The following is an 8,543-nucleotide window of genomic DNA, read 5'->3' on the forward strand; positions in this document are numbered from 1 at the left end:
CAGGCTAACCCAACATGAAAGAAATTATCTTGTTTACAGTGGAACTTTGACAAAAATCGTGCAGGAAAGATAGACAAACACACATAAACTTGGATTGCTGAGTGGAACATTGATTTGTTGCCACTTCCAATTTTTCTCATTAGAACTTATTTTATTTGAACATAACTCAGTACCCCGTGTAAATGTGAAGTTGTTAATCTTATTACTATACAGAAAACAAATTAATTATTATGCATGATATAGGAAATGGGTTGTTAGGTTGGCATTGTGAAAATTAGAAAAATACACTCATTACTTCAAATGATATCTGATATACATGTACAACTCTGTTTTTAAAATCATTTGCAATATTCAGATAGCAAATACAGCAAGTAGGAAAGTCCCTTTTTTTTTTTTTCCTGTGTGGTTTTAAAATTTCAGGCCTCCATCCTGAAGGTTGGATTAAAGACTGCAGTACACAGTTGGAATTTTATATTTTGAAATGCTGGTATTGAACCAGAGAAAATGAAGTTGTTAGATTGAATTTCATCATAGCAAAAGTCAGTTTTCCCTTCCAAAATGGAGCCCCGTTACTTACTGTGAGCTTGGCATGCCCAGAAGCTGCCACTTGAATCTTTTCTCTGCAGTCCTGCCCATGTGAAATGCATTGGTCTCTCTGTGGAGCCTCACAGGAGCCAAAGTGGCAGGATTTTCAGAAAAAGTGTCTCAAAATCTGAGACAAAATGGTAAAATAATAGCACCATTTTGCTATTGTTGGGAATAGCAAAAAAGGGAGGGAAAGGCAAAAAAGCAGCCCTATCAAAGAACGAAGATCTTTGTCACAATTGGGGCATCCAGAGGGGACTTCCAGCAGGGCAATTGGCAACTGGCAACAACTTGTCCTTCGGGAAACAAGTGTTTAATGACATCCCATGTGCCTTGCTGCAAAATTTCTGAAAAACCTTCTCCCAGATTGGTCACAATACTCAAAATAATGCATACCCCACAAGGCAAGAAATAGAGACAGAACTAAAATAGCAGCACTAATGAGCGAAGTAAATATCAGAGCAGAGCGGTAAAAGCAGTGAGGAAATTCCCCTAAAGAATGTTTTGTTCTGCTTTAGTGACGCTAAATACGAGGGTTTATCTCCAGTGTCTCTCATGCCATGAGCCATGTGGAGAGGAACACACCTGGGCATTTTTTGGGACACTGTTTCATCCCTGGAGCCACAGTTCAAACGAATCTCTGAGACTGAGAAACAGAGGTGGTGGAAAGTGAGTGTTTTCTTGCAGTTTGAGCAGCTGGGTGGGCAGTGATACAGCACTCTCCAGGTAGCAATGTGGAATCACACAATAGTTTTGGTTGGGGTGATTTTAAGAACCATCCCATCCCATCCCATCCCATCCCATCCCATCCCATCCCATCCCATCCCATCCCATCCCATCCCATCCCATCCCATCCCATCCCATCCCATCCCACTCCTGCCATGGCAGGGACCCCTCCCACTGTCCCAGTGTCCAGCCCGGCCTTGGGCAGTGCCAGGGATCCAGGGGCAGCTCCAGCTGCTCTGGGCACCCTGTGCCAGGGCCTGCCCACCCTGCCAGGGCACAATTCCTCATTGCCAAGATCCCATCCAGCCCTGCCCTCTGGCACCGGCAGCCACTCCCTGTGTCCTGTTATATCATCCCCTTGTCTAAAGTGCCTCTCCAAATCTTTTCAGCATCCTTTCCTGCAGAACATATCATGAAGTAAATGGCTTTTCATGGTGGTTATAGATACATATTGAGCAAACAGGGTAAGTGTTATCAAACCACTCCTTTTTAATTTTCTTCTTATTGATTTCAAAATTTGCCTAAAAAAAGGTTTCAATTACAAGACAACATTTTTATATTTCACACTTGGTAATTTTCATAGAGCTGTATAATTGGAGGTAAGCAGAATCTGGAGTTAATGAAATAGATTTCTGCATTGTTCTTAAAGTCCCCAGCTAATGACCATTTACAGTGTGATGAGAAAAAGCAGAGCTCTTTGTCATCTGCTCCAAACACAGCCCCCACCCCTGCAGAATCAAAGTGAATGCAAATAAAGAAAGAGAAATTACACCAAAAATACCTAAGGAGAGGAGAAAAACAATCTTGTGTGGTGATTATTCTCAAAGGAATGCAAGAACTGAAAGCACCCTGACCTGTTGCTGTATGCAGCAGGACCAATGAGAGTGACTGCCGCTCTGCACATGCTGCATCCATCACCTTGCAGGCCCCTTGTGGGATGGATTCCATGCAGGAGTTCCATGCGTGGTTCCATGCAGACGTGGCTCCCCTGCTCGTGTGGGGGAGCAGCTCCCACCACGGCAGGGCTGGGGCTCCCAGCTTTGCAAGCAACGAAGGTAAAGGGCTGGGAGATGCCAGGACACAGCAGGATTGGGGCCCTCTGGAAGCTGTTGCTGCCACCCGGGACATTCTCCAAGGCCCAGGGGATTGAAATAGTGCCCAGAAGCATTTCCAGGGGAAGAAAGTGCTTTGTTTTATTGCATGGCAATGTATAAGATGCTAATAGCTTTGGAACAGGTGAGAGAAAAGCTGCAGAAGCAAAAAGGGGAGTTAATTCTTGACGTAAAAAGGCAAGAAACCTTCCCAACCTGTTAAAGTAAAATCACTGATAAAGTATAAATAATAAATGCCTCTTTCCCTTTTTTTTTTTTTTTTTCATTTCCATGTAACAGGTATTTTTCTGACCCTGGTGGCAGGCAGAGCAGTGCCCTGCCAAGCAATGCTGTGCAACAGAACAGCCTGAGGGGCAAGAAACAGAGTTCAGCAGGGGTGGGAGAGGACCAGCAAGGAGGAGAGGTCTGGCCTGGACTGTGAGTACCTTGGCAGAATGCAGAAGGGAGGAAATGGTCCCCAGAAACATGCTGGTGCTGGGCAGAGGTGGTGTTGTTGTGGAAGAGGCTGCCAGGCTGGCACTGACCAGTGCTGTGAGTGCTGTGTCCAGCTCTGGGCCCCCAGTTTAGGAAGGCCATGGAGGGGCCTTGTCCTGCACAAGAGGAGGCCCAGAGGACGCCTCCTCACCCTCTGCAGCTCCTGAAAGGTGCCTGTGCCCAGCTGGGGCTGGGCTCTGCTCCCAGGTGACACGGGCACAACCAGGGGACGCAGCCTGGGCTGTGCCAGGCGAGGGCCAGGCTGGGCATCAGGGAACATTCTCCACTGAAAGAGGAGCTGGGCACTGGGATTGGTCTGAGCTGTGCCAGGGGAGGGAGGGCCAGGCTGGGCATCAGGGAAAATTCTCCACTGAAAGAGGGGCTGGGCACTGGGATGGGGCTGAGCTGTGCCAGGGGAGGGCCAGGCTGGGCATCAGGGAACATTCTCCACTGAAAGAGGAGCTGGGCACTGGGATGGGGCTGAGCTGTGCCAGGCTGGGCATCAGGGAACATTCCCACTGAAAGAGGGGCTGGGCACTGGGATGGGCCTGAGCTGTGCCAGGGGAGGGCCAGGCTGGGCATCAGGGAAAATTCTCCACTGAAAGAGGAGCTGGGCACTGGGATGGGGCTGAGCTGTGCCAGGGGAGGGCCAGGCTGGGCATCAGGGAACATTCCCACTGAAAGAGGGGCTGGGCACTGGGATGGGGCTGAGCTGTGCCAGGGGAGGGCCAGGCTGGGCATCAGGGAACATTCCCACTGAAAGAGGGGCTGGGCACTGGGATGGGGCTGAGCTGTGCCAGGGGAGGGCCAGGCTGGGCATCAGGGAACATTCCCACTGAAAGAGGGGCTGGGCACTGGGATGGGCCTGAGCTGTGCCAGGGGAGGGCCAGGCTGGGCATCAGGGAAAATTCCCACTGAAAGAGGGGCTGGGCACTGGGATGGGGCTGAGCTGTGCCAGGCTGTGCATCAGGGAAAATTCCCACTGAAAGAGGGGCTGGGCACTGGGATGGGCCTGAGCTGTGCCAGGGGAGGGCCAGGCTGGGCATCAGGGAAAATTCTCCACTGAAAGAGGAGCTGGGCACTGGGATGGACTGCCCAGGGAGGTGTGGAGTCACCGGCCCTGGAGGGGTTTAACAGAGCCTGGATGTGGCACTCGGTGCCATGGTTTAGCTGAGGAGGAGCTGTTGGGTCACAGCTGGGACTTGATGGTCCCAAAGGTCTTTGCCAACCTGGTTCATGCTGTGATTCTGTGACCAGACTTTGTGGAGTCACCCAAATGATGATGCAATTCACAGGGCCTGTCCCACTGTCACGATTTGGCCATTTCCCCTTGGTCAGAGACCATTCTAGCTGGGTCTGAGGACGATGTGCTGGTGGAAAGCCTGAGCATCAGAACCAGAGATTGTGACCTCTGTGCATGCCTGCCTGACACTTGCTCCTTCCTGGCATCTGAGTGGGCCTGGCTGCAGGTGCTGTGTGGGAAATCCCCTGGCTGCCCCTGTGAGCTGCACAGCGTGTCACTGATGTCACACATGCCCTCCCATCCCTGCAGCACCTTGCTGGTCCTGGTCCCCAGCCACACCATCCCACAGGGTCCCTTCCAGCCACATGCCCTTTCCAGCAGGGGCTGTGCTCATGGGCCATTTCCCACAGGACAGCCTCCTGTCTAAGGGTCATTTGATTGCCCACAGTAGGGAGATGAATACCCCACATTGTGAAAATCTAGCAAAGTGCTGTTATGGAGTGTGTGCTGCCCCAGTCCCTTATCACAAAACCCATTTCAGAGACAAATCTGGCACCCCAGGGTGTACAGCCCCCTCATGGTGTCTGGTGGGGCTTCTACCCAGGGCTGCTGTGAATGGGAAACTTCCTGGGCTTTAGCAGCCTGGCCTGGGCGTTGAAAATGTACAAACGTTGTCATCCCTCTTTCACGTACTTCTCTTCTTCTGAATATGTGCTGTGGACATGCACAAAGGCCCTCCTGACTAGCATGATTAAACGCATGTTTGCACATTCTTGCGTCATCAGACTTGTTTCCTAAAACCATGGATGCAAACCTTTCTATAGGGCACTGAAAAATGATGGTTAAAACACCTATCTAAAGCAGCTGATACGAGGTTTGTGGTAAATTCTCAAGTGGAAATTCAAAAACTCTTTGAAAGCAGAATATTGTAGGATGAAAAAATCCTTTGGCAGCTGGGATTTATGGCGGCATCTATTTGTGTGTGTGGCAGAATGTCAACAAAGGGATGTGCTTACTTAACAATCAACCTCTGGCTAACTAAGGAGGATCAGGAGAATATTGTACTGTGCTTCTGTAGGCATTAAGCACCTGATCTGGAAAGATTCTGGACCCTGTTGGACTCTGATGCTACCCAGTTTCTGATCCTCTCCATTTATTTGATTAGAGTTAATTACATGTTTGGAGATTGTGACCCACCAACCTTTTTTACAATAAGTAGAGGAGAATTACTTTAATAATAGGAAACCGAATCTAGGAAAGGTAACAGCTAATATATTGAATATGTCTGCTTTTGAGCTCTGAGAAATTTAGCATCCTGTCGTCTGCTTGCACTTTCAGAACACTTCTATGTCTAGCGATGGGCTCACTTAATATACTGTATTTTCTTCTTGGTGGATAATTTTTGGAAGCAGAGTATTCAGTGATTTAAATTCTGGTCTTCCAAGCTATCTCTTCTCCCAGAAATTATCAAAAGCAAAGGAATCAATTTGACCTTTTTCAACGTTTTAATAGCAGCAGACACAGAAGTTACAGCAGGACATGAACCTGAGGGGATTTTTTAAAGTTTCTCAAGAGAGACTGGAAAAGCAAGCATTATGTACCGAAATCGTCTATTTTCAGCTAGAGACCCCATAAAAAGCCCCAAACCAAACGAATTATTGTTTTGTTTACTTTGCCACATAGCTATAACGGACCCCTCCTCTTAAAACGTGCATGGGAGGATGCTTTTAGGCTGTGGGAAGCGAGGCTTACAGCTTAGCGAGCTATTCCGCCGAGCACAGCGGCCCGCAGCCAGAATCTCTGTTGTGTTTGAAGCAGAAGAGAGGTGGTAATCTGCCCCTCCACTTGGATGAGGCACCCAGGGTGAACTGGTGACAAAGGGTGGACCCCAAGGGTGCTGTTCCAGGAGGTCCCCGACCTGCAGCGGCCGCGATTCGATGCCTGCTGTGTGCTCTGCGGTCCCTAGGCGCTCCGCGGTACCTTCCGCCTAGCCAAGGAATCAGCAGTTTGGCCCCTCTCCCCCTTTCCCCAGGGCCGCTCTCTGCCCGCAGAGCCCCGCAGAGCCTCGGGAGCGTCTTCCCCCGCTGCGCGTTTGGTCACACAGGCAGCGCTCATCCCACCGTGCCCCGAGGGCCGCTCCAGCTCCCTCCCCAGGGGCCGGGCAAGGCCGAGCTGCCGGCCCTGCGATGGCCCGAGCATCCCGCTGTGCTCCCTGGAGGCCGGGCCCTCGCTCCGCCGCCTTCCTGCGGCAATCTCGGAGCGCTCCACACAGCGCTCTCCGGAAGAGATAGAAGCCTGCACCTGCTGGGGCTTGGCCTCCCTTGGATCCTGGCTCATTTTCAGCTGTGTACGCAAGCATTTCACCGGGCAGAAGGTTCTGCAAAGCTGACTTTTAAAACCGTGTCTTTTTTAACTATCAAAGCAACCACATTCGAGATCAGTGAAAGTGACTGAGGGAGGAGACTGAAGTGTTCATTGCAGCCCTGAGACCTTCCACACTAGGCTGATGAAAAAGGTTTGGGCTATTAATTGTTGTGATAAACAAGGTTAGCCTTCTGCTTCGACACAGGTTTCTATCCAAAACCGGGCAGGCCCCAGTCAGAATGGTGGTGGACTGCAGAAAAAAAGTCCTAAGGGCCAGCAAGGGGAGCAGGCTTCCGAGTGCCAGACAGAAAAGCTCCGTGCAGGTCTTTCAGAAAAGCATTTCACTCAGTCATGGTGCTGGGAGTGACTCTCCGCGGACTACGCCACAGAGAGACCCCTGGGAATACACCAACGAGAATGAGGCAACTGGCAGCACAGCTGGGACAGAACTTACTGGTAGGCGAGGGGAAAGAAAAATAGTTATGAATATTGGCTGAAAAAGAGAAGTCTCTCATCATTTCCTGCCCTCCTCTCACGCTCTCAAAAATAAAACCTGCTGCTTTTGTCAGCTGTGCCGCCTCGGCTCTGGCTTCTCCCTGTACTGACTAGGCAGGACAGGGGCACGGAGTCCTGGCAGGACACTCAGCACCTCCCGTCGTTCATGTCTAGCGGCAAAATCACTGTCTGAGGGCACAGCACACTTCCTCCGTGTGGACCAGCTCCTCTTTCAAACCTCTTTCTGATGGCTTTCCGTGCACAGCTCTAGTAAAGATCACTCGCGATATTAGAGTACCTAAGTGCTCTCAACTTTACAGCACTGCCCACCGAACACCTTTTAAATTGCTTCGGTCTAATTATCATGCTCATCTCAGATGTGACTTTTTCTCGGGGAACATACTGGGCCAGGATCGCTGATAGATCTCCTCTGCTTTGAATTTAAAACGACCGATATCGGAGGAAAAAGAGACTGTGGTGCTGCAGAGGAGCACTGGCAATTTCCGAATCAGCAGCACTCCCCACCGCACCTTCCCTCCTCCCTCCCCCCTTCCCCTAATTCTGCCAAACCGAACTGTATTGGTAGAATTTGTAGCAGCGCTCCCCGTCTCCCGTCTTTGGTGTAGATGTGCTTTACACAAAAAAGGAGAAAATGCAGGTAACTGTTAAAGTGGTGCCGGTCTTTGAGTGCTCCCTGCAAGCTGTGCCCCTCCAAGCCCCTCCAATGCGGGGAGAGGAGACAGCGCTCGGAGCAGCTGAGAGCGGTACCTGGGGAAGCGAGGCGCTCTGCTCCGGCCGCTCTGCTCCAGGTGTTTTGGGTGACAGGTGTTAGGCCAAGCCCCTCGCAGTCTCGGGCGTCGCAGGACGAGTGCGAGCGTTGTGGGACGGGAGGACAGCACTTCACGTCCTAACGTTATGCATCAGATATAAAAGGACAAAAGGTTGGCCCGGGTTCGTGATCTCCCTTCTTCAGTGAGGGCAGGAAACAATAACTGTCCTAGGAAAACTCCAAACCCAGAATTCTGCTGAGCCACGTTTTTTTTCCCCCCCTCTTTGCTGTGCTTTTACCCTTCCGCGTGCAGAAAGCACAGCGTCGCTCCAAAGTGCGCTCCGGGACATGCCAACATCGGGGGCCCTCGGCTGCGGCCGCAGCGTCGCGGCCATCTGACCCCGAGACCCGCTTCCCCGGGGATTTGTGCCGTGGCACGGCTCTGTGCCCCCTCAGAGCTGCTCTGGTGAGAGCGGAGCATTTTCCGGGGGCTGTCCTGGGGGGCTCCTGGCAGCCCCCAGCCCTGCCGGCTCCCGAGGCAGTGCCTCTGCCTGGACACAGCAGCGGCTGCTTCCCGTGAGCGTCCATGAGCCGCCGGCTCCCGCGCCGGGCCTCGGCTGCCGGGCCCCGGTCACGGCGCCGCGGGGTCGGGGCTGGGCGAGCCGGGGTCCCGCAGCCGCGCTCCGGGGGTCCCGGCGGGGCGGGCAGAGCGGGTCCCAGCCCTGCCCGCTGGCCAGGGCCGAGGAGGGTCGCTCCCCGCCGCAGCCGCCGCCTT

The sequence above is a fragment of the Zonotrichia leucophrys genome, chromosome Z, assembly GCF_028769735.1.
Source record: "Zonotrichia leucophrys gambelii isolate GWCS_2022_RI chromosome Z, RI_Zleu_2.0, whole genome shotgun sequence".
NCBI classification, from domain to species: Eukaryota; Metazoa; Chordata; class Aves; order Passeriformes; family Passerellidae; genus Zonotrichia; species Zonotrichia leucophrys.